The sequence below is a fragment of the Crinia signifera genome, unplaced genomic scaffold (assembly GCF_055691185.1).
Source record: "Crinia signifera unplaced genomic scaffold, ASM5569118v1 HAP2_SCAFFOLD_891, whole genome shotgun sequence".
Taxonomy (NCBI): Eukaryota; Metazoa; Chordata; class Amphibia; order Anura; family Myobatrachidae; genus Crinia; species Crinia signifera.
In genome coordinates, this window is record NW_028142808.1 from 1 (window position 1) to 25776 (window position 25776).

At 48.0% G+C, this 25776-nt stretch overlaps 1 long non-coding RNA gene across 2 annotated transcripts; it reads right to left on the minus strand.

Moving 5' to 3' along the window:
* Window positions 1–2350: 2350 nt before the first annotated feature.
* On the minus strand, window positions 2351–8597 carry LOC146056799 (uncharacterized). 2 transcript variants are annotated; one of them, XR_014469407.1, is made up of 4 exons: window positions 8340–8597; window positions 3165–3365; window positions 2496–2950; window positions 2351–2436 (listed from the first exon to the last, which is right to left on the minus strand). It is a non-coding gene; the product is annotated as an uncharacterized LOC146056799 (long non-coding RNA). The 2 variants fall into 2 exon arrangements; XR_014469406.1 differs by lacking the exon at window positions 8340–8597 and having other exon boundaries at window positions 3165–3498.
* Window positions 8598–25776: the final 17179 nt, after the last annotated feature.

Genomic DNA, 25776 nt, shown 5'->3' on the forward strand with positions numbered 1-25776 from the left:
TAGGAGGAGCATTTCAATCGCTGCTGATCATGTACCATGCAGCACCAATGACAAGAGGTACACAGTGCCTTCTGTGCTACTTCTCTACATGTCCGCTTCTCTCCTCCTCCACTCCTTTGCTCCTTCTCTGATCCCCCTCCTCCACTCCTTTGCTCCTTCTTCTCTGATCCCTCTCCTCCTTCCCCTCCTCCTCTCCCCAGCTCTCCCTTTCCCCTCTTTTGCTCTCCTCACCAATTTCCCCACACTTTTCTCTCTCTGACTGCCAGTGAACCTGTGCTGGGGTACAGGAAGAGAAGACCCAGCGCCGGGGAGATGGAGCAGGAAGAGATGACTAGCACAGAAGAAGAGAAAGTGCAGCAGACCCAGTCTGCCCAGGAGCAGGGGCAGCAAAATCATCGCTACCATCGCTGCTGATTGTCACAGGAGGTACCCAGCACCAGCTTGCACTGCGCTCCCTTCTCTGCACCTCCTCCATGCCTCCTCTCCTCCTCCTCTCCCCCTCTTCTTATCTGCTCCTGCTCTCTGTTCTCCCCTCCTCCTCAGCTCCCCAACCACCTCCTCCGCTCCCCTCCCTCCTTTCCTGTTTCCCCTCCTTTCTTTTGCTTCCAATACTCCTCACCCCCTCCCTCCTTCCTTTCTTTCTTCTTTCCTCTCCACTCCTCAGCTCCCCTTCCTCTTCTGCTTCCCCTCTCCTCTCGCTTCCTCCTGCTCACCTCCTATACTCCGCACCCCCTCCCCTTCTCTGCTCCTCCACTCCCCCCTCCTCTCCTTCACTTTCCCTCCTCCACACCCTCTCCTTTTCTCTCTCTCTCCTCCACCCTCTCTCTCTCTCTCCACCCTCTCTCTCTCCACCCTCTCTCTCTCTCTCTCCACCCTCTCTCGCCCTCTCTCTCTCCACCCTCTCTCTCTCTTTCACCCTCTCTCTCTCTCCACTCTCTCTCTCGCCTCACCCTCTCTCTCTCTCTCTCGCCTCACCCTCTCTCTCTCGCTCACCCCCCTCTCTCTCTCTCCTCGCCTCACCTCTCTCTCTCGCCTCACCCTCTCTCTCTCTCGCCTCACCCTCTCTCTCTCTCGCCTCACCCTCTCTCTCTCGCCTCACTCTCTCTCTCTCGCCTCACCCTCTCTCTCTCTCTCGCCTCACCTCTCTCTCTCTCGCCTCACCCTCTCTCCTCGCCTCACCCGCTCTCTCGCCTCACCCTCTCTCCACCCACTTCTCTCTCTCTCCACCCTCTCTCTCTCTCCACCCTCTCTCGCCTCACCCTCTCTCTCTCTCTCTCGCCTCCCCTCTCTCTCGCCTCACCCTCTCTCTCTCGCCTCACCCTCTCTCTCCCCCTCTCTCTCTCCCTCTCTCTCTCCACCCTCTCTCTCTCTCTCTCCACCCTCTCTCTCTCTCTCCACCATCTCTCTCTCCACCCTCTCTCTCTCCACCCTCTCTCTCTCCACCCTCTCTCTCTCTCTCCACCCTATCTCACCTCACCCTCTCTCTCACCTCACCCTCTCTCTCTCTCGCCTCACCCTCTCTCTCTCGCCTCTCTCCCTCTCTCTCTCTCGCCTCACCCTCTCTCTCGCCTCACCCTCTCTCTCGCCTCACCCTCTCTCTCTCTCGCCTCCCCTCTCTCTCTCTCGCCTCACCCTATCTCTCCGCCTCTCCCTCTCTCTCTCCTCACCCTCTCTCTCTCCTCACCCTCTCTCTCTCGCCTCACCTCTCTCTCGCCTCACCCTCTCTCTCGCCTCACCCTCACTCTCTCTCACCCTCACTCTCTCTCTCGCCTCCCCTCTCTCGCCTCACCCTCCCACCCTCTTTCTCTCGCCTCACCCTCTCTCTCTCTCTACCCTCTCTCTCTCCACCCTCTCTCTCCCATTCCCAGCAGTCACCTCTCTGGTCACATCCCCCTGTGTTGCTGTATAATGCCCCAATCCCAGCAGTCACCTCTCCGGTCTCATCCTCTGGTGATACTGTATAATGTCTCATTCCCAGCAGACACCTCTCTGGTTACATTCTTCTGATGTTACTGTATACTGTCCATACCCAGCAGTCACCTCTCCGGTCACATCCCCCGGTGTTACTGTATAATGTCCCATTTCCATCCCCCTGTGTTACTGTATAATGTCCCAATCCCAGCAGTCTTCTCTCCGGTCACATCCCCAGGTGTTACTGTATAAGGTCCCATTCCCAGCTGTATCCTCTCAGATCACATCCCCCGATGTTACTGTATCATGTCCCATTTACAGCAGTCACCTCCCCCGGTCTGGTTACTGTATAATTCCACATTCCCAGCAGTCACATCTCTGGTCACATCCCCCGATGTTACTGTATAATGCCTCATTCCCAGCGGGTACCTCTCCGGTGTTACTGTATAATTCCCCATTCCAGCAGTCACCTCTCTGGTCACATCCCTCGGTGCTAATGTATAATGTCCCATTCCCAGCAGTCACCTCTCTGGTCACACCCCCCCCCCATTGTTACTGTATAATGCCCCATTCCCAGCAGTCACCTCTCCGGTCTCATCCTCTGGTGTTACTGTATAATGACCCATTCCCAGCAGTCACCTCTCCGGTCACATCCCCTATTGTTACTGTATAATGCCCCATTCCCAGCAGTCACCTCTCCGGTCACATCCCCCGGTGTTACTGTATAATGTTCCATTCCCAGCAGTCATCTCTCTGGTCACAACCCCCGATGTTACTGTATAATGTCCCATTCCCAGCAGTCACCTCCCCCGGTGTTACTGTATAATGACCTATTCCCAGCAGTCACCTCTCCGGTCAGCAGCTGGATGATTTTGTTGGTGAGTTTCAGGATCTTATGGTCATTGTTTCTCTCATTTATCAATGAGTGAGGTTAAGGCACAGTCTTGGAATCCTGGGTCTTGATCCCTCTTCTGAACACATAGGGACGGCTGCTGCTGGGTGTCTCACATTCACCGTCCTTCTTCGGTGGCACATAATCCTAAGTGAGGAGAAAAATGTTAAATCAACTGCACTGATGGTATAGCAGCTCTCATAAATGCAAAGGTTCTGAGGGGTAAAAAAGAGCGATGGGATAAGTTTATACGAGTGACACCTGTAAAGTAAAAATGTATTAGTAAAATAATGTTTACACTCCTTTTGGAGGATGTGAGGTGAGAGAGGGAGATTGTCGTGCTGTCCCTACTAACCCTAACCTTACAGAGGCAGCGGTATTCCTCAGCTCAGTTGCTGTCCGCTTCTGGGTGGAATCTTCTGTTGCGGCTTTGGTCCCGGGGCGCGGCTTGCTGACGTCAGCGACTGGCGTGTCGGTACTTCGGGCAGCAGCAAAGTCTCCAACCTGTTTCATGCCTCGCTGGGCACTTTGTCAAGGTGGGGTGACTGATAGAAGTTGCTCCCTGTATGTAAGGAAATGAAGTAGAAATTCACATCCAATTTTAACATTTTGTGTATTTCAAAAATGTAAAGAAATAAAAAAAGTTTGGACATTTTCCGAGCAACAATCTGGTTGGAACAAATATTTTAACGACATTTTGGGTGTCACGAACGGTGAAACGGTGTCAAGGCATGCATTATATGTAATAGTAGAGTGCAAGACTAATAAAAACACTAATAAAGAGATTACATCTCCATATGTGCCAAAGTGGTTTGTGCAAAATGCTAGTGAACAGCTAATGAACCCAATACACCAATCATGTCCAAACTATGGCCCGCCAGCTTTTGTGAAACTGCAAGTCCCATCATGCCTTGCCACAGTTTTGCTATTAGGGAATACTAAAACTATGTCAAGGCATGCTGGGATGTGTAGTTTCAAAACAGCTGAAGGGCCACATTTTGGACATGCCTGCAACATACGCTCAGTGACAAACAAGCTTTAAAATCAAAGTCAATTGTTTGGTGACCCGACTCCCAGGCTGCACCTCACCTGGATTTCTCCTCGCACCCTTCACGCACAGTAGGGCAATAAGCTGCATCTAGTTTATTTAGGGCGCAAAAATGCAGCCGACAAGACCAGGGCAAGTGCTGCGAACAATTCATTAGCTCCCACTACATTAGGCAAGAGCTACGGGTGCACAAAACAATTGAATCACCATTATATGTTGTTTAGCACCTTACATAAATTATATATATATTTTTTATTATTATTATTTTAATATGCAGTACAGTAAGACCAGCAACCCTTACCACCAGCATAGCTCTGCCCCAACACTCATGAAGCACCGCCTACATGTTTTGATTGGCCCACAATCCAATCAGTCAAAGAAAATGGATCACCATCAATAGGTAAAAACATTGATGGTCATCCATTGCATAGTATGCCACAATCAATGGGCAGTTGCACTATTGTCATCAATTGCAAAGACGTCCATCCCTAAAGCTGTGCACACACAGTGCAAGTGAGCCTCTGCGCTAAGTTTGCAGTTAAGCACAGATGGCTCAGCATTGTGTGCTGAACAATCTGTCACGGCCAGTGTTCTCTGGTGTGAGAACACTGGCGATGACTAGATTTATAACTGGATGCAGTGTAAATCTAGTCAGGCAACAGCGACGCGCGGGACCGCGCAATCGTCATCACCAGAGGGTATACACGTGGAGTGATCCTTTTTTCATTTCTAAGCGATCTAGTCAGATCACTTAGAAATAAATGAGTTTTGGGGAAAGGGGAACGTGGGGCAATCAGTCGCACAGGTTTTATCAAAGCAGTATTGTTCTCATTTACCCTCAGTGTATTTGTACATCGGTTGGTTAACCGTGAGTAGGGAGGGTGTGCTACCACTGGACACAGGTTTGACAATTTTTGGAAAGAAGAGAAAGTATGTCTCTGTGTGGTGCACAGGTTATTAAGAAAGTAAAATTTAACTTTTATTTGGATATGTTTAAAAGAATGTAGCGAAATATAGACAGACAGTGACACATAAAGACACACACAGTGTAGGTTTAAAAAGGATAGAAATCCTTACTCAGTGTGATCCAACTCAATATCCTCCTAGATGTTGGTTATATTCTATGTATTAGTAATAATGGTTTATTGTACAGTTTTCCACAGTGGAATTTTGTGCGTTTAAGTCGCCTATTACTGATCTGCTGGTAACAAAATTATCTGGGTTTATGTTCCCCTGTGATGTTACTGATCAGATTACTTCACATCACAAATAGGGTAGGCAATATGGTGCCCCGCGGGTCACCCCTCAAGCGGTGCGTGTCTGGTGAGATCTGCCACCTCTGCACCAGCACTGCGCGCCGCAAATGAGAGGGAGAGCCGCGTCAATGAGGACGTGTACCCTGCAGAGGAGCTCCGGCGTGTTAGAGTCAGCGCCGGAGATCTCCGTCTGTTAGGAGTCAGATCTGAGCGCTGCGGACGTCACGCAAGTAGCGCCTCTGACTGAGCGGTCCAGTGAGAACTGGCATACCGCTCCGACTAAACGATTTTAAGCTAATACAGATCAAAATACATGTAATAGGGATAGGGGAGAGGAGGAGAGCACACTGAGTGGACCTAGACACTCAGTGTGCTCTCCTCCTCTCCCCTACTTTCTCACTTAGAAATAAGCCTCATATCCCCCTGGGCGGGATGTATTAATGTACATCACTGACCCTCGTCTGCCAGCCGCCGCGATGCTACCGCATATGTACTAACATATGCGGCTAGCATCGGGTTGCGGTGACGGAGACCCCCGCGATACCTGTAATGTGGTGTGCGGGGGTCTCTGTCACATCCTGGCGGCTGTCAGTGTCCCCCTGCCTCTCCTCCTCCTCCCTACAGCCGGATGTCCTCCCGGCTGTGACACCTGCTGGGGGAGGAGGAGATCGATGGAGGACGGGAGGGGGGGGGAGGTCGCAAGGACGGTGGGCGGCGATAGAAGCCCATAGGCATCTATAGGGTATCGCCACCCAGAGGTGGCGATACCCTGCCAGGCGGAGACGGGGCGGACGGGTAATGGTACATAGGGAAATGCGGTAAAACCCCCGTTTTACCACATTTTCCCTTTAGTACATCCCGCCCCCTGTGTGTATGCCCCATTAGGATAGTAGATAATACAGTATACACTTTAGACTACAGTATAACTAATGTGACAATAATCCCTGTATAACATACCTCCCAACTTCTGTGTTGGGGAAATAGGGGGTGGGGCGTATGCAAATGAGGGCACAGCTTATGCTAATTAGCCGCGACCTCATTTTCATACGAGAATAGACGCGGTACTTGTGTAGTTTCACGGCCCCGGAATTGCAGAGGCTCGCATGCCGCTCTAGCTATGAAACTTGGCAGCCTGCCAGGTAGCGTAGCGCTGCGCGTGCCAAATGTAATGAAGTGTATCGTGTAAAAAACAGACAAACGGGGCTTAAAAACAAACAAACGGGGCTTATAAATCGCACACCCCGGCACATCGCAAACCCCGGCACACCGCTGGTGTTCCCAATGTAGACGCTAACTTATTTAGCGTCTCAATTCACACTCCCGGCACTTCGGCTTAGACGTGCGCGGACAGCGTTACGTAGTCAGTCAGGGAGCTACGCAGTTTGCGTAGTCAGTCAGCAGTAGCCCTGTATGAGACACTGAGGTGAATGTGTTCCTGAATCAGCCTCACTATCCACGCTCACCCGAAGCGTGGAGAGCCCCGCGAGGGGCGGCGGTACGCGTCCTACGACCTTTTCATACCCCCACTATCCACTTCGGCATGGAGTTGAGAATAGAATAGTGTGGCGAGCGCAGCGAGCCACAGAGCCCGAAGCGTGGCGAGCGCAGTGAGCCGCGCGAGGGGACACGCATACCTTCACAGCTATCTGCGTCCCCTCGCGGGCTTCACAGGTGTCAGCGTCCGCTCGCCACGCTTCGGGCTTACGCTGACACCTGTGAAGCCCGCGAGGGGACGCGGATAGCTGTGAAGGTATCAGCGTGCGCTCGCCACGCTTCGGGCTCGCTGCGCTCGCCACACTATTCTATTCTCAACTCCACGCTGACGTGGATAGTGGAGGTATGAAAAGGTCGTAGGATGCGTACCGCCACGCTTCGGGTGGCCGTGGATAGTGGGATTTACACGGTCCACAGCTGTGGCGTCCACTAGTGGCACTGAGGGTGGGTTTCAATAGTGTTCCCCTAGGGCCACCTAAATTTAAATGCTTTTGCGTCTAAATTTAAATGTACCCCTTCACCTAAGTAAATCCAGACGCATTTGCGTCTGGGTTTACAAGCCCCAACACCTTTGCGGCTTGCAAGGCGCCTGTATTCTAACGCTTTAGCGTCTGAATCCAGGCTTTCCGGCTTCTTAGCGGCTATCTATGTGACTCGAGATTCAAACGCAGTTGCGTCTGAATCTCGCGTACAGTTTAGAAGCACCGGCATCGCTGTGCCGGGGTGTGCACTTTAACATACCCCCGTTGTCAGCGGTGCCCAGGCGCTGCCTATTTCACTGTGGAACTACAAGTGCCACAGTGACATTGACCTGTCAGCGCTGCTGCTGCTGCTGGCCGGCAGCTACGCTGTTTACATACAGCTAGTGCGGCACAAGCTCAGTCAGACAGAGCTAGAGCGGCACGCGCACGGTTAATCAGAGCCTCTGGCAGGCTGCCAAGTTTCATAGCTAGAGCGGCACGTGAGCCTCTGCACTTCCGGCGCCGTGAAACTACACAAGTACCATAGACGCTGTGCGCATGCGCACAGCATCTATTCTACTAGATTGGGGGTCTCCCAACTGCCACCCCCCGCAGCGGGACAATGCCTGCCGTGGGTGGGACAGCGGGACAGGACCCGAAAATCGGGACTGTCCCGCTGTAATCGTGACAGTTGGGAGGTATGGTATAACCATCCAGCAAGCAATCCCGTACATGTACTTGGTGTCACCTGAACGCAGCAGTGATCCCAGCCTATATACAGTATGCCCAGTTTTCCTACATCTGCACTAATGGCTACGTGCAGTTTGCTAGCCTGTACGGTTTGGCGCACCTGTATCTCACCACATTGGCATGCCGGGCACATATTTACCATTACACTCACATGTGTTTATTATCATAGAACATAGCAAAGCGCGCATAGCTACTGCAGCAGAGAGAGAGAACATATGGTATACACACAGAGGCTTTCCATAGATTATAATCTGGTCTATATACACCTGTGTCACACTTTGGGAAAGCAGATAGATAATATACAGTGTATAATAATGCAGACAGCACTGGGGCTGAGATATTACAACCTGAGCCATAGAGTAGCGCTGCTGAGGATACACTGGTATGCCCATACACATAGATATCCCCAGTAGCACCATACAGCAGCCCTGTGGGAGTCACATACATGACCAACATACAGACTGAGCTCCAGTCCTCACCCACAGGTTGCTCAATGCTCAGGGGGTGTTCTGCACATGTGCACTTACCAGCCGCTTCTTCTACGCAGGGGCAGAGCGTCCATGGCGTCCCAGTCAGTGACTGCCTCCATCAGAGCAGCCGGGGCAGAGTGCTCATGTAGGGGGAGCAGCAGTGATGACGATGCAATATGTGCCAGGTGTAGTTCCAGCAGCTGCCAATAGGTGGCGATGGTGCGGCACAGCGTGAATGACGTCACTGCATTGTAGCTACGAGATACACGGACAGTCCGTGTATGAGTGGCTGGTACAGTGGCGTGTACCGTTAGTTCAGCGTCTGGGACAGCCACTCAGGCTGAGCCACCACGGGTTCGAATCCTCCTCCAGTGTCTGCTGTTTCAGGGGCGTGGGGTGTAGCGCCTTCGGATCCGGGAGCAGCCTGAGTTTTTGACTCATCCACTGATACCACAATATTTTCTGCTCAAACTACATAATATTAATAATTAGCCACCATATATAACCAGGAGGAATAACTTTAAGTGGGGGCAGGACGGAGACTGTGTACAGACCAATTACCATTACGGCTGCTCTGATGGAGGTAGTCACTGACTGGGACGCCATGGACGCTCTGCCCCTACGTAGAATATACAGTTTATTCATTGGCACAAAACAGCAAAATAGGTTAAAATTAAAAAAGTGCATTAAGAAAAAGTGAATAGAAATTGGAGCTGTGTGTCCGTGTCGCTGTACACTTATACAGTGCCCGTGTCAGCAGATTTCCACATACACAATTTTCTTTAATAACTCATGTCGACCTATTCCTGTGTTGACCTTTTTCATGCAGCCTTTTGGATTGTGTCGACCATTTTCAGCGTCAATTTAAACCAGGTCGATCTTTTTCATATGTAGACCTTTTCACTGCAGACCAATAGATCTAATTACTGTTGACTTAATGACCCTCACCCCTGGTCACAGCATCTATAAACTGTTATGTAGGACAGGAGACAAGTCCCGAAAACGAATAGCATTCCTCCCAACTGTCCTGATTACAGTGGTACGGTCCCGCTATTTGGAGCCTGCCCTGATGTCCCTTGAGGGGAGGTGATCATGGCTGCTCTGCTTTGTGGGGCAGCCGGTGATTGCTGGATAGGTGCAGCAAGGAGAGACGGGGCTGGGTACGCTGGCAAAGAAGATGGAAAACCCGGGGCCTCGATGCCCGGTCCCGCCCCCGTTGCATATAGCCCCACCCCTTTCCAGGGCCAGCTGCATGCAGGTCCCACTGATCTATTGGTAAAAGTTGGAAGGCATGTTTGATGTTCTGTGTATACAATACATTCCTTTTTCTTTTTTAATAGTAGGATCGGCAGCAATTAGCTGTATGCTCTGGCCTTCGTCTGCGGATCTTCACCTCCAATGAAGTGTATGGCCTTTGTCAAACATACATAAAAAAAAAAAAAAATGATACCCGATCTATTGTCTGCGGGCGCGGCCTGACGGGCAACCCGTACAGACAGACGTGATTCTAGTCTGGCTCTAAACACAGATATTTCTCCATTCCCTGGAGAGAAATTGGCCTCACACTCCTTGCTGAAACAGGTAAGGATCATATGGTCGACCTAAAGATTGTCGACAGTCATTAGGTCAACATACTGCAAGGTTAACAGGTCAACAGGTCATTTGGTCCAAAAAAGCATTAGGTCGAAATGGTCTAGCTCAACATGGGGTTTTGTACTTTTTTTTTTACCCGAATGCCGACACAGTCAACATGGACACAGGATTAAGTGCACCGCATCCCCTCGCATGTCTGGCTGTGCTTGGCACTCTATGTTATTCTCCTACCACACCCTAGTGCAGGCATTCCCAACCACGGTCCTCAAGGCACACCAACATTACAGGTTTTAATGATATCCAGGCTTGAGCACAGGTGACTTAATTAGTACCTGTGATTTGGATTAATCCATCTGTGCTGAAGCCTGGATATCACTAAAACCTGCACTGTTGGTGTGTCCTGAGGACCGTGGTTGGGAACGCCTGCCCTAGTGGATGGTAGGGCATGAAATTCCGCCTGTCAGCACATGTCGGCTCAAAAAAAAAAAAAAAATTCCAGTGAAAAACCCAGTCGACCTAGACCATGTTGACCTAATGACCTGTCGACCTAGACCCATGTCGACTTTGCAGTATGTCGACCTGATGACTTTCGACCATCTGATACCGCTGATACCGGTTAATAGATAGAGGTTATCAATCCGCACGGCCTGTAATTGGTATAGCTATCTCACCCCTGCATTACTATATTAAGTATCAATTGGTAATGGGGGAGGCGCACCCAGGAATATGTATTAGACTTGGAAGCAAAGAAAGATAAAGTATTCCTACAAGGGGCAATCTAGGTTAGCATATATTAATGTTCTGATTAATGTTATAGGTACATTAATAAAGTGACCCAAGAAACAGAGAATTGGCTAAAACATGATGTTTATTGATTCATTTATTAAGGACAGCGAAATATTAACCCCTTCCCGACATTTGACGTACATTTACGTCATGGCCGGGATGTTCTTCCCGACACATGGCATAAATGTACGTCACGACTTTAAACTGTCACTGCGTCTAGAGACGCAGTGACAGAGGGACGATGTCTGCTGTCCCTGACAGCAGACATGTCCCTGCATGCCCAGGGGGGGCTGCGATGCCGCCCCCCCGTCGGCGATCGCTGTGATTGGCTGTTCAGTGTGAACAGCCATTCACAGCGGTTTCCTGTGTTACCAGCGAATCAGACGCTCGGTAACACAGGTGTCAATCACCGCCGGGCGTAAGGGGGCATGAGGGGGTCATCGGTGACGATGACACCTCACCCCACCCTCACCCCACCTTCCTCCAAGGCTGTGATTGGTCCGTCGGACCGACAGCCAATCACAGCCAAGGCGCGACATTTAAACTAACGGTGACTGCGCTGCAGACGCCATTCCGGTCTGGAATAGCGTGCAGAGCGGTCACCGTGCCTATCTGCCGTGATACTGACCTGATCCTTGCTAATACTTACCTGATCCTTGCAAATACCTTACCTGATCACCTGATCACTGCTTGTAGCGTGCTGGACGCTTCCTGGATCTGACTTCTTGGGACTTCCTGCTGCTGCTGCAGTGTGATAGAGAGATAGAGAGATAGAGAGAGAGAGATAGAGAGAGATAGAGAGATAGTGACAGAGAGAGCTATATTTTGTGTCTGCTACCCCCCCTTTTTGGGGGTGCAGGTTTTTTTTATATATAAATAACTGTCAGTGCTGCTGCTGCAGTGTCATAGAGTGATAGATAGTGATAGATAGTGATAGATAGTGACAGATAGAGAGATTTGTGTCTGCTACCCCCCCTTTTTGGGGGTGCAGGTTTTTTTTTTATATATATAACTGTCAGTGCTGCTGCTGCAGTGTCATAGAGTGATAGATAGTGATAGATAGTGAGAGATAGAGAGATATTGAGAGATAGTGACAGAGAGTGATAGAGAGTGTATATTTTGTGTCTGCTACCCCCCCTTTTTGGGGGTGCAGGTTTTTTTTTATACATATAACTGTCAGTGCTGCTGCTGCAGTGTCCTAGATTGATAGATAGTGATAGATAGTGATAGATAGTGATAGATAGTGATAGATAGTGAGAGATAGAGAGAGATAGTGACAGAGAGTGTATATTTTGTGTCTGCTACCCCCCCCTTTTGTGCTGATCAGTATATCTGTGCTGATCAGCAACTTTTTGGGGGCGCAGGGTTTTTTTTTTTTATATATACCTGTCAGTTGCTGCCAGTTGCACTGTCAGTTGCACCAAAGGTTGTGCACCTGCTGCCCCTCACTGGTAATCAGTGTCGCATCACTGATCACCTTTTTTTTTTTTGAGAGTGCTGTGGGGTCTTTTTTTAATTTTTTTTTTACACACACTGTGATTTTGTGGGTGTCCTGTGGCCACTGTGCGCTGATCAGTGACGTACATCACTGATCAGCTTTTTCGGCACAGGGTTGATCTATTTTTTTTTTTTTTTGATCAAATTCCTGTTGCCTTTGATCGCTGTTCAGTGACGGACGTTACTGACCAACATCTGTGCTCAATTTTTGGCGCAGGACCTTTTTTTTTTTTTTTTAACCCCTTCAATTTTTTTTTTTTTATTGGGATCAAATTCCTGTATAAAGTATTTTTTTTTTCTGCACTACATACACACTACACACTACATACCCCCCGGGTTGAAATAAAGTTTGTACCCCCCCCCTACACTATACACGTGTTGAAACATTTCACTACCAGTAACACAAAAATAAAAATGGCATCCCAAATGTCATCCCAAATGTCATCCCAGTCATCCAGAAGAATGTATTCAGCGGAGGAGGCATATGCCATGCTTGCCTCTGACTCTGACACAGCCAGTGATGCAAGCGGGGAATTTGAAGGATTTGTCTTAAGCTCCTCTTCCTCCTCTGGTGATGAGGGACCCCCTCAAAGACGCCCCCGTAGAGCAGCTGAGACCCCCCCAATAATTGATCTTGTATGGACCCCACCACCAGACAATTTTGTGCCCCAGGTTCCTGAGTTTTTGGCCATGCCAGGAATCCAATTTGATTCCACAGGTCTCAGAGAAATTGACTTTTTCAAATTATTTTTCTCTGATGATTTTATAAATTTAATGGTGGACCAAACTAATTTATATGCCCAGCAGTTTATTGCTCAAAACCCCACGTCATCATTTGCTAGGTGGACCCCTGTAGATGCAGTAGAGATGATGACGTTTTGGGGTCTGGTGTTTCATATGGGCATAGTAAAAAAGCCAGAAATTAGGCAATATTGGAGTACAGATGTTCTGTACAGCACCCAATTTTACCGTATGGCCATGCCCCGGGCTCGATTTGAGACGATCCTTACATTTTTGCATTACAACGATAATGCACAGTGCCCTCCCAGAGATGATCCCACCTTTGACCGGCTATTCAAAGTCAGGCCGGTCATTGATCATTTCAGTGCCAAATTTGCAGAGATGTACATCCCTGAAAAATTTATTTGTATTGACGAGTCCCTTATACATTTTAAAGGAAGGGTTAAATTCCGCCAGTACCTTCCCAGTAAGAGGGCAAGGTATGGCATAAAAATGTATAAGCTGTGTGAAAGCACCTCAGGGTACACCCACAGGTTTAGGGTATATGAAGGGAAGGATTCAAGAATTGAACCGCCAGAATGCCCCCCCTCCCTCGTAGGTGTTAGTGGAAAAATTGTCTGGGATTTAGTGCACCCCTTCCTGGATAAAGGTTATCACCTCTATGTGGATAACTTTTACACCAGCATCCCCCTGTTTAAGGCCCTTGGTTCAAGAGGTACAGCAGCTTGCGGTACTGTGCGCAAGAACCAAAGAGGCCTCCCAAAAACGCACATTGCCCAAGTAATGAGAAGGGGTGAAAGCAGGGGAATATGCACCGAAAATATGTTGTTGGTCAAATATAAGGACAAGAGGGATGTCCTTATACTGACAACAATTCACGGAGACAGTACCACCTCCGTCCCTGTACGAGGTACCAGTACCCACACCTCCAAACCTAATTGTATCCTGGATTACAATAAGTACATGGGCGGAGTGGATCTTTCAGATCAGGTACTGAAGCCGTACAGTGCCCTGCGGAAAACAAAAATCTGGTACAAGAAGCTGGCCGTGTATATCATCCAGATGGCACTGTATAACGCTTACGTGCTATTCCGTTCTACCGGCCAGAGGGGGACATTTATGCACTTTCAAGAGGAAGTCATAAAGGGCCTAATATTTGGGAACCAGCAGGCAGAGGGCCCCAGTACTTCTAGTACTGGCCCCCGTATTGTACCAGGGCAGCATTTTCCTGATGAAATCCCCTCCACTGGAAAAAAGGGCAGGACACAAAAAAGGTGCAAAGTTTGCTATAAAAAGGGAATAATAAAGCAAACTATTTTCCAGTGTGACACTTGCCCCGACAAACCCGGCCTATGTATAAAGGAGTGTTTTAAAATATACCACACATCTATGGATTATTAGGTTCATAATTTCACCGTGCTTCGGGGGTCTTGCTAATGCGACATAGCACCCACCAAAATTCCACCAGAATCTGAGCTGCAAAATCCAAAAATCACTCCTTCCCTTCTGAGTCCTGCCATGCACCCAACTGGTATTTTTCGGTCACATGTGAGACATTGCCGTACTCGGGAGAAATTGGGGCACAGATTTTGGGGTGCTTTTTCTCCTTCATACCTTCTGAAAATGAAAAATTTTGAGCCAGAACTGCATTTTTGTGTAAAAAAATGTAATTTTTCATTTTCACTGCCCAGTTGTATCAAAATTGGTGAAACCCCTGGGGGTTTGAAATGTACACTATACCCCTAGATGAATTCCCTGAGGGGTGTAGTTTGCAAAATGGGGTCACTTGTGGGGGGGTTCCACTGTATTGGTGCTTTGGGGGTCTTGCTAATGCGACATAGCACCCACCAACATTCCACCAGAATTTGTGCTGCAAAATCCAAATATCACTCCTTCCCTTCTGAGTCCTGCCACTTTTTGGTCACACATGAGGCATTGCCGTACTCGGGAGAAATTGGGGCACAGATTTTGGGGTGCTTTTTCTCCTTCATACCTTCTGAAAATGAAAAATTTTGAGCCAGAACTGCATTTTTGTGTAAAAAAATGTAATTTTTCATTTTCACTGCCCAGTTGTATCAAAATTGGTGAAACCCCTGGGGGTTTGAAATGTACACTATACCCCTAGATGAATTCCCTGAGGGGTGTAGTTTGCAAAATGGGGTCACATGTGGGGGGGTTCCACTGTATTGGTGCTTTGGGGGTCTTGCTAATGCGACATAGCACCCACCAACATTCCACCAGAATCTGAGCTGCAAAATCCCAAAATCACTCCTTCCTTTCTGAGTCCTGCCATGCACCCAAATGGTATTTTTTGGTCACATGTGAGGCATTGCCGTACTCGGGAGAAATTGGGGCACAGATTTTGGGGTGCTTTGTCTCCTTCATTCCTTGTGAAAATGAAAAATTTTGAGCCAGAACTGCATTTTTGTGTAAAAAATGTAATTTTGCATTTGCACAGCCCAGTTGTATCAAAATTGGTGAAACCCCTGGGGGTTTGAAATGTACACTATACCCCTAGATGAATTCCCTGAGGGGTGTAGTTTGCAAAATGGGGTCACTTGTGGGGGGGTTCCACTGTATTGGTGCTTGGGGGGTCTTGCTAATGCGACATAGCACCCACCAAAATTCCACCAGAATCTGAGCTGCAAAATCCAAAAATCACTCCTTCCCTTCTGAGTCCTGCCATGCACCCAAATGGTATTTTTTGGTCACATGTGAGGCATTGCCGTACTCGGGAGAAATTGGGGCACAGATTTTGGGGTGCTTTTTCTCCTTCATACCTTATGAAAATGAAAAATTTTGAGCCAGAACTGCATTTTTGTGTAAAAAAATGTAATTTTTCATTTTCACTGCCCAGTTGTATCAAAATTGGTGAAACCCCTGGGGGTTTGAAATGTACACTATACCCCTAGATGAATTCCCTGAGGGGTGTAGTTTGCAAAATGGGGTCACTTGTGGGGGGGTTCCACTGTATTGGTGCTTTGGGGGTCTTGCTAATGCGACATAGCACCCACCAACATTCCACCACCAAAAATCACTCCTTCCTTTCTGAGTCCTGCTATGCACCCAAATGGTATTTTTTGGTCACATATGAGGCATTGCCATACTCGGGAGAAATTGGGGCACAGATTTTGGGGTGCTTTTTCTCCTTCATACCTTATGAAAATGAAAAATTTTGAGCCAGAACTGCATTTTTGTGTAAAAAAATGTAATTTTTCATTTTCACTGCCCAGTTGTATCAAAATTGGTGAAACCCCTGGGGGTTTGAAATGTACACTATACCCCTAGATGAATTCCCTGAGGGGTGTAGTTTGCAAAATGGGGTCACTTGTGGGGGGGTTCCACTGTATTGGTGCTTGGGGGGTCTTGCTAATGCAACATAGCACCCACCAACATTCCACCAGAATCTGAGCTGCAAAATCCAAAAATCACTCCTTCCTTTCTGAGTCCTGCCATGCACCCAAATGGTATTTTTTGGTCACATGTGAGGCATTGCCGTACTCGGGAGAAATTGGGGCACAGATTTTGGGGTGCTTTGTCTCCTTCATTCCTTGTGAAAATGAAACATTTTGAGCCAGAACTGCATTTTTGTGTAAAAAATGTAATTTTGCATTTGCACAGCCCAGTTGTATCAAAATTGGTGAAACCCCTGGGGGTTTAAAATGTACACTATACCCCTAGATGAATTCCCTGAGGGGTGTAGTTTGCAAAATGGGGTCACTTGTGGGGGGGTTCCACTGTATTGGTGCTTTGGGGGTCTTGCTAATGCGACATAGCACCCACCAACATTCCACCACCAAAAATCACTCCTTCCTTTCTGAGTCCTGCCATGCACCCAAATGGTATTTTTTGGTCACATATGAGGCATTGCCATACTCGGGAGAAATTGGGGCACAGATTTTGGGGTGCTTTTTCTCCTTCATACCTTATGAAAATGAAAAATTTTGAGCCAGAACTGCATTTTTGTGTAAAAAAATGTAATTATTCATTTTCACTGCCCAGTTGTATCAAAATTGGTGAAACCCCTGGGGGTTTGAAATGTACACTATACCCCTAGATGAATTCCCTGAGGGGTGTAGTTTGCAAAATGGGGTCACTTGTGGGGGGGTTCCACTGTATTGGTGCTTGGGGGGTCTTGCTAATGCGACATAGCACCCACCAAAATTCCACCAGAATCTGAGCTGCAAAATCCAAAAATCACTCCTTCCCTTCTGAGTCCTGCCATGCACCCAAATGGTATTTTTTGGTCACATGTGAGGCATTGCCGTACTCGGGAGAAATTGGGGCACAGATTTTGGGGTGCTTTTTCTCCTTCATACCTTATGAAAATGAAAAATTTTGAGCCAGAACTGCATTTTTGTGTAAAAAAATGTAATTTTTCATTTTCACTGCCCAGTTGTATCAAAATTGGTGAAACCCCTGGGGGTTTGAAATGTACACTATACCCCTAGATGAATTCCCTGAGGGGTGTAGTTTGCAAAATGGGGTCACTTGTGGGGGGGTTCCACTGTATTGGTGCTTTGGGGGTCTTGCTAATGCGACATAGCACCCACCAACATTCCACCACCAAAAATCACTCCTTCCTTTCTGAGTCCTGCCATGCACCCAAATGGTATTTTTTGGTCACATATGAGGCATTGCCATACTCGGGAGAAATTGGGGCACAGATTTTGGGGTGCTTTTTCTCCTTCATACCTTATGAAAATGAAAAATTTTGAGCCAGAACTGCATTTTTGTGTAAAAAAATGTAATTTTTCATTTTCACTGCCCAGTTGTATCAAAATTGGTGAAACCCCTGGGGGTTTGAAATGTACACTATACCCCTAGATGAATTCCCTGAGGGGTGTAGTTTGCAAAATGGGGTCACTTGTGGGGGGGTTCCACTGTATTGGTGCTTGGGGGGTCTTGCTAATGCAACATAGCACCCACCAACATTCCACCAGAATCTGAGCTGCAAAATCCAAAAATCACTCCTTCCTTTCTGAGTCCTGCCATGCACCCAAATGGTATTTTTTGGTCACATGTGAGGCATTGCCGTACTCGGGAGAAATTGGGGCACAGATTTTGGGGTGCTTTTTCTCCTTCATACCTTCTGAAAATGAAAAATTTTGAGCCAGAACTGCATTTTTGTGTAAAAAATTTAATTTTTCATTTTCACTGCCCAGTTGTACCACAATTGGTGAAACCCCTGGGGGTTTGAAATGTACACTATACCCCTAGATGAATTCCCTGAGGGGTGTAGTTTGCAAAATGGGGTCACTTGTGGGGGGGTTCCTAAATTTTAGCATCTTATGGTGCCTAGAAACCTACATGGTGCCTAAAAAATAATCTCATAAAAAGGAGGCTCCAAAATCAAGTAGGTGCTCCTTCTATTATGAAGCCTGTGGTTTGGTCAACGTGCACACTAGGGCCACATATAGGATATTTATGAAAACAAAAGAATTGGGGGAATCAATTTTTAGTCACATTTCTCTAGTAAAATGTACTGTGTTCCTTAGAAAAATGTATTAAAATTGCAAATCTGCAAAAAAAATGAAATTTTGAAATTTCACCTACACTTTGTTTTAATTCCTGTGAAACACCTAAAGGGTTAACAAACTTCCAAAATGCTGTTTTGAATACTGTGAGGGGTGCAGTTTTTGAAATGGTATCATTTATGGGGGTGTCTCACATACAAGTCCCTCAAAGTCACATCAGAACTGAACTGGTCCCTAAAAAAATCAGTGTTTGAAATTTTCTTGAAAATTTGAGAATTTGCTATTCATATTGTAAGCCTCCTAGTGTCCAAAAAAATTAAAAGGAAGTTGAAATAATGATGGAAACATAAAGTAGACATATGGTCTATGTTAGTTATTAACTATTTTGAGTGGTATGATTATTTGTCTCACAAGCAGAAAATTTAACATTTTGCAAATTGCTAAATTTTCCATTTTTTTACGACATTTTGGTATTTTTCACAAAAAAACACAGTCTGTATCGACCCAAATTTACCACTAATTTGAAGTACAATGTGTCACGAAAAAACAATCTCAAAATCACTGGGATAAGTAAAAGCAAAAAAAAGTTATCCCCACTTAAGTGATACATGTCAGATTTGAAAAAAAGGGCTCTGTCAGGAACGCAAAAACTGGCTCTGTCAGGAAGGGGTTAAAAACATAAGTGAAAAGTGATAAATGTGAAATAAAGTGCATTAGAAAAAAAATTAAAATAAGTCTGTTACGTGTGTGTTATCGGTCATAGCATGTGTGTCTGTAATACTGTTATTAATCTCCACGCAAATATCAATTATTGCTCTAATTAGGCAGTCTTGTAAATTCATTATCAAAGGGACATGTGCACGTTTCAAGATGACGGGTGCAGCAAAATTGTTAGTAATAAAGGTGCGTACACACGGGGCAATATGATCGCTAGCAATATATTGCTCAGCAATCATATTGCCCAGTGTGCCGTTTTCATCTGCGACCAGAGATGGTCGCAGATGAAAATTTAAACACTGCTGGGTGAAGAGGCAGGGGATGTCGCTGGTCGGAGGAGCATGCTCCTCCGACCAGCGACCATTCAGGGGCTGAAAACGGGAGCGCGCACCCGGCGATTTATCGCTGGTGCACACTCCAATCACTGGCAATATGGTTGCTCAGCGACCATATTCCCAGCGATTTCAGCCCCTATCGCCCCCGTGTGTACACAGCATAATCGCCCCCGGATGACGTCAGCGAACCGGGACCAGGGCGGTCTTTTTGTATGGGCTTAATGGGCACTTGCTCTGGGGCCCCAGGTGTATAAGGGCCATACTCTGATAGCTGAGGATCCCCTTTTTCCAGGGATACCAGAATTTTGAAAATCGGCCCTGGGGAAATGGAGATATCCAACTTCAAAGCAGCAGTCCACATCTGACCTGTTAATTGCACTTCCCAGTCAGAATTCTCAGGTTCTCTCTGACTAAGGCTGGTTTCACACACTCCGGCTCCTGCCGGACGGTGAAATCCCGCACGGCCAGGGAGCCGTGCCGCACACACTAGTTGTGAATGGACACTATTGTGTCCATTCACACGGGACGGCCACGGCCCGGCCGCACGGTTGCAGCCGAATCCCGCCACTGGAAGGGACGGCTGCCAGGCTGTGGCCATCCCTTCCATGATAAACTAGTGTGTGAGGCACGGCTCCCTGGCCGTGCGGGATTTCACCGTCCGGCAGGAGCCGGAGTGTGTGAAACCAGCCTTAAGGTGCCCATACACGTCTCGATGCGGGCGTGCATTTTGAGCTTAAATAGCACGCATCGCATGCCTTGTACATGCGTTGTGCATGCAATGCGATGAAAAGCAAGTACAAAAGTATGTGCAGCACATACTTTTTGTACAGTGCGATGAGATGCCGCGGGAGCGCGCATCTCAAAGCACACATTGCACCCGCCGCATTGGAATGTGTATGGGCACCTTTAGAGTTTTTCTGAGGAGGGGAGAATAGGTAAGGGTCCCAGTGCATTGCTTTGCCCAGGGGCCTACACTGCTGTTACGACGGATTCAGTATGAAATCCCGGCGGTCGGGATCCCGGCGTTCAAAATCCCGACGCCGGAATCCCGAACGCCGAAATCCTGACAAGGGGGGCACGTGGATCGCCCCCCCTTGCGGGCTCGCTGCACTCGCCACGCAGCAGGCCCGGTGCCTTGCTACGCTCGGCACGCTAATTTATTCTCCCTCCAGGGGTGTCGTGGACACCCACGGAGGGAGAAAGTGTCGGGATTTCGGCGGTCGGGATTCCGGCATCGGGATTCTGAACGCCAGGATTCCCTCCAACGGGATTTTAACTGCATCCCGTTAAGACAGCCCTGGCTGGGACTGAACCGTTTCAAAGTCCCGGTGCGACCCTGCATTTTGCGATGTGAAAGCTGTATCAGTGTGTCCGGTCATGTACTTTGACTATTCATGATCCAGCACTGAGATTGACTTATTTGTGAAGGCAGGAGAAATATTTTCATGGTCGCCAACCATCGAAGGATTTCTCCTGTAGCAGTGGAATACGAGGGCAAGTGTCTTTGTTACACATCCCCTTGCATTGTAGGGAGGGGAAACGGTGGGAACCGGTATTCGGCAGGACGGCCTCTCTAGCAATCAGGCACATCCCCTGGTGTTACTGTATAATGTCCCATTCCCAGCAGTCACCTCTCCGGTCACATCCCCCGGTGCTCCTGTATAATGCCCCATTCCCAGCAGTCACCTCTCCGGTCACATCACCAGGTTTTACTGTATAATGCCCCAATCCCAGCAGTCACCTCTCTGGTCACATCCCCAGGTTTTACTGTATAATGCCCCAATCCCAGCAGTCACCTCTCTGGTCACATCCCCCGGTTTTACTGTATAATGTCCCAATCCCAGCAGTCACCTCTCCGTCACATCCGCCAGGGTTACTGTATAATGCCCCATTCCCAGCAGCCACCTCTCCGGTCATATCCCCCGGTGTTACTGTATAATGTCCCATTCCCAGCAGTCACCTCTCTGGTCACATCCCCCTGGTGATACTGTATAATTTCCCATTCCCACCAATCACCTCTCAGGTCACATCCCCCTGTGTTACTCTATAATGCCCCATTTCCAGCAGTCACCTCTCTGGTCACATCCAACGGTGTTACTCTATAATGCCCCAATCCCAGCAGTCACCTCTCTGTCACATCCGCCAGGATTACTCTATAATGCCCCATTCCCAGCAGTCACCTCTCTGGTCACATCCAACGGTGTTACTCTATAATGCCCCATTCCCAGCAGTCACCTCTCTGGTCACATCCCCCGGTTTTACTGTATAATGTCCCAATCCCAGCAGTCACCTCTCCGTCACAACCGCCAGGGTTACTGTATAATGCCCCATTGCCAGCAGCCACCTCTCCGGTCACATCCCCCGGTGTTACTGTATAATTTCCCATTCCCAGCAGTCACCTCTCTGGTCACATCCCCCCGGTGTTACTGTATAATGTCCCATTCCAAGCAATCACCTCTCCAGTCACATCCCCCGGTGTTACTCTATAATGCCCCATTTCCAGCAGTCACCTCTCTGGTCACATCCAACGGTGTTACTCTATAATGCCCCATTCCCAGCAGTCACCTCTCCGGTCACATCCCCCGGTGTTACTGTATAATGTCCCATTTCCAGCAGTCACCTCTCTGGGGTTACTGGATAATGCCTCATTCCTGTATAATGTCCCATACCCAGCAGTCACCTCTCCGGTCCCATCTCCCGGTGTTACTGTATAGTGTCCCATTTCCAGCAGCCACCTCTCCAGTCACTTCCCCCGGGTCACTGTATAATGCCCCATTCCCAGCAGCCACCTCTCCGTTCACATCCCCCGGTTTTACTGTATAATGTCCCATTCCCAGCTGTATCCTCTACGGTCACATCCCCAGGTGTTACTGTATAATGTCCCATTCCCAGCTGTATCCTCTACGGTCACATCCCCCGGTGTTACTGTATCATGTCCCATTTCCAGCAGTCACCTCCCCCGGTGTTACTGTATAATTCCACATTCCCAGTAGTCACCTCTCTGGTCACATCCCCCGATGTTACTGTATAATGCCTCATTCCCAGCGGTCACCTCTCCGGTGTTACTGTGTAATTCCCCATTCCCAGCAGTCACCTCTCCGGTCACATCCCCCAATGCTAATGTATAATGACCCATTCCCAGCAGTCACCTCTCTGGTCACATCCCCTTTGTTACTGTATAATGTCCCATTCCCAGCAGTCTCCTCTCCGGTCACATTCCCCTGTGTTACTGTATAATGCCCCATTCCCAGCAGTCACCTCTCCGGTCTCATCCTCCGGTGTTACTGTATAATGTCCCATTCCCAGCACACACCTCTCTGGTTACATTCTTCTGATGTTACTGTATACTGTCCCATACCCAGCAGTCACCTCTCCGGTCACATCCCCTGGTGTTACTGTATAATGCCTCATTCCCAGCAGTCACCTCTCAGGGGTTACTGGATAATGCCTCATTCCTGTATAATGTCCCATACCCAGCAGTCACCTCTCCGGTCACATCTCTCGGTGTTACTGTATAATGTCCCATTTCCAGCAGCCACCTCTCCAGTCACTTCCCCCGGTGTTACTGTACAATGTCCCAATCCCAACAGTCACCTCTCCTTCACATCCCCCGGTGTTACTGTATAATTTCCCATTCCCAGCAGTCACCTCTCTGGTCACATCCCCCCCCAGGTGTTACTGTCTAATTTCCCATTCCCAGCAGTCACCTCTCTGGTCACATCCCCCCGGTGTTACTGTATAATGTCCCATACCCCATAATCCTAAGTGAGGAGAAAAATGTTAAATCAACTGCACTGATGGTATAGCAGCTCTCATAAATGCAAAGGTTCTGAGGGGTAAAAAAGAGCGCTGGGATTAGTTTATACGAGTGACACCTGTAAAGTAAAAATGTATTAGTAAAATAATGTTTACACTCCTTTTGGAGGATGTGAGGTGAGAGAGGGAGATTGTCGCGCTATCCCTACTAACCCTAACCTTACAGAGGCAGCGGTATTCCTCAGCTCAGTTGCTGTCCGCTTCTGGGTGGAATCTTCTGTTGCGGCTTTGGTCCCGGGACGCGGCTTGCTGACGTCAGCGACTGGCGTGTCGGTACTTCGGGCAGCAGCAAGATGGCTTCTCCTCTCCTTAAGTCTCCAACCCGTTTCATGCCTCGCTGGGCACTTTGTCAAGGTGGGGTGACTGATAGAAGTTGCTCCCTGTATGTAAGGAAATGAAGTAGAAATTCACATCCAATTTTAACATTTTGTGTATTTCAAAAATGTAAAGAAATAAAAAGTTTGGACATTTTCCGAGCAACAATCTGGTTGGAACAAATATTTTAACGACATTTTGGGTATCACGAACGGTGAAACGGTGTCAAGGCATGCATTATATGTAATAGTAGAGTGCAAGACTAATAAAAAGACTAATAAAGAGATTACATCTCCATATGTGCCAAAGTGGTTTGTGCAAAAGGCTAGTGAACAGCTAACGAACCCAATACACCAATCATGTCCAAACTATGGCCCGCCAGCTGTTGTGAAACTGCAAGTCCCATCATGCCTTGCCACAGCTTTGCTATTAGGGAATACTAAAACTATGGCAAGGCATGCTGGGATGTGTAGTTTCAAAACAGCTGAAGGGCCACATTTTGGACATGCCTGCAACATAAGCTCAGTGACAAACGAGCTTTAAAATCAAAGTCAATTGTTTGGTGACCCGACTCCCAGGCTGCACCTCACCTGGATTTCTCCTCGCACCCTTCACGCACAGTAGGGCAATAAGCTGCATCTAGTTTATTTAGGCCGCAAAAATGCAGCCGACAAGACCAGGACAAGTGCTGCGAACAATTCATTAGCTCCCACTACATTAGGCAAGAGCTACGGGTGCACAAAACAATTGAATCACCATTATATGTTGTTTAGCACCTTACATAAATTATATATATTTTTTTTATTATTATTATTTTAATATGCAGTACAGTAAGACCAGCAACCCTTACCACCAGCATAGCTCTGCTCCAACACTCATGAAGCACCGCCTACATGTTTTGATTGGCCCACAATCCAATCAGTCAAAGAAAATGGATCACCATCAATAGGTAAAAACATTGATGGTCATCCATTGCATAGTATGCCACAATCAATGGGCAGTTGCACTATTGTCATCAATTGCAAAGACGTCCATCCCTAAAGCTGTGCACACACAGTGCAAGTGAGCCTTTGTGCTAAATTTGCAGTTAAGCACAGATGGCTCAGCATTGTGTGCTGAACAATCTGTCACGGCCAGTGTTCTCTGGTGTGAGAACACTGGCGATGACTAGATTTATAACTGGATGCAAATGTGTAAATCTAGTCAGGCAACAGCGACGCGCGGGACCGCGCAATCGTCATCACCAGAGGGTATACACGTGGAGTGATCCTTTTCTCATTTCTAAGCGATCTAGTCAGATCACTTAGAAATAAGCCTCATATCCCCTTGGGCGGGATGTATTTATGTACATCGCCAGCCGCCGTGATGCTACCGCATATGTACTAACATATGCGGCTAGCATCGGGGTGCGGTGACGGAGACCCCCGCGATACCTGTAATGTGGTGTGCGGGGGTCTCCGTCACATCCTGGCGGCTGTCAGTGTCCCCCTGCCTCTCCTCCTCCTCCCTACAGCCGGATGTCCTCCCGGCTGTGACACCTGCTGGGGGAGGAGTAGATCGATGGAGGATGGGAGGGGGGGTCACAAGGACGGCGGGCGGCGATAGAAGCCCATAGGCATCTATAGGGTATCGCCACCCAGAGGTGGCGATACCCTGCCAGGCGGAGATGGGGCGGACGGGTAATGGTACATAGGAAAATGCGGTAAAACCCCCGTTTTATCACATTTTCCCTTTAGTACATCCCGCCCCCTGTGTGTATGCCCCATTAGGATAGTAGATAATACAGTATACACTTTAGACTACAGTATAACTAATGTGACAATAATCCCTGTATAACCATCCAGCAAGCAATCCCGGCGGGTGACATGTACTTGGTGTCACCTGAACGCAGCAGTGATCCCAGCCTATATACAGTATGCCCAGTTATCCTACATCTGCACTAATGGCTACGTGCAGTTTGCTAGCCTGTACGGTTTGGCGCACCTGTATCTCACCACATTGGCATGCCGGGCACATATTTACCATTACACTCACATGTGTTTATTATCATAGAACTTAGCAAAGCGCGCATAGCTACTGCAGCAGAGAGAGAGAACATATAGTATACACACAGAGGCTTCCCATAGATTATAATCTGGTCTATATACACCTGTGTCACACTTTGGGAAAGCAGATAGATAATATACAGTGTATAATAATGCAGACAGCACTGGGGCA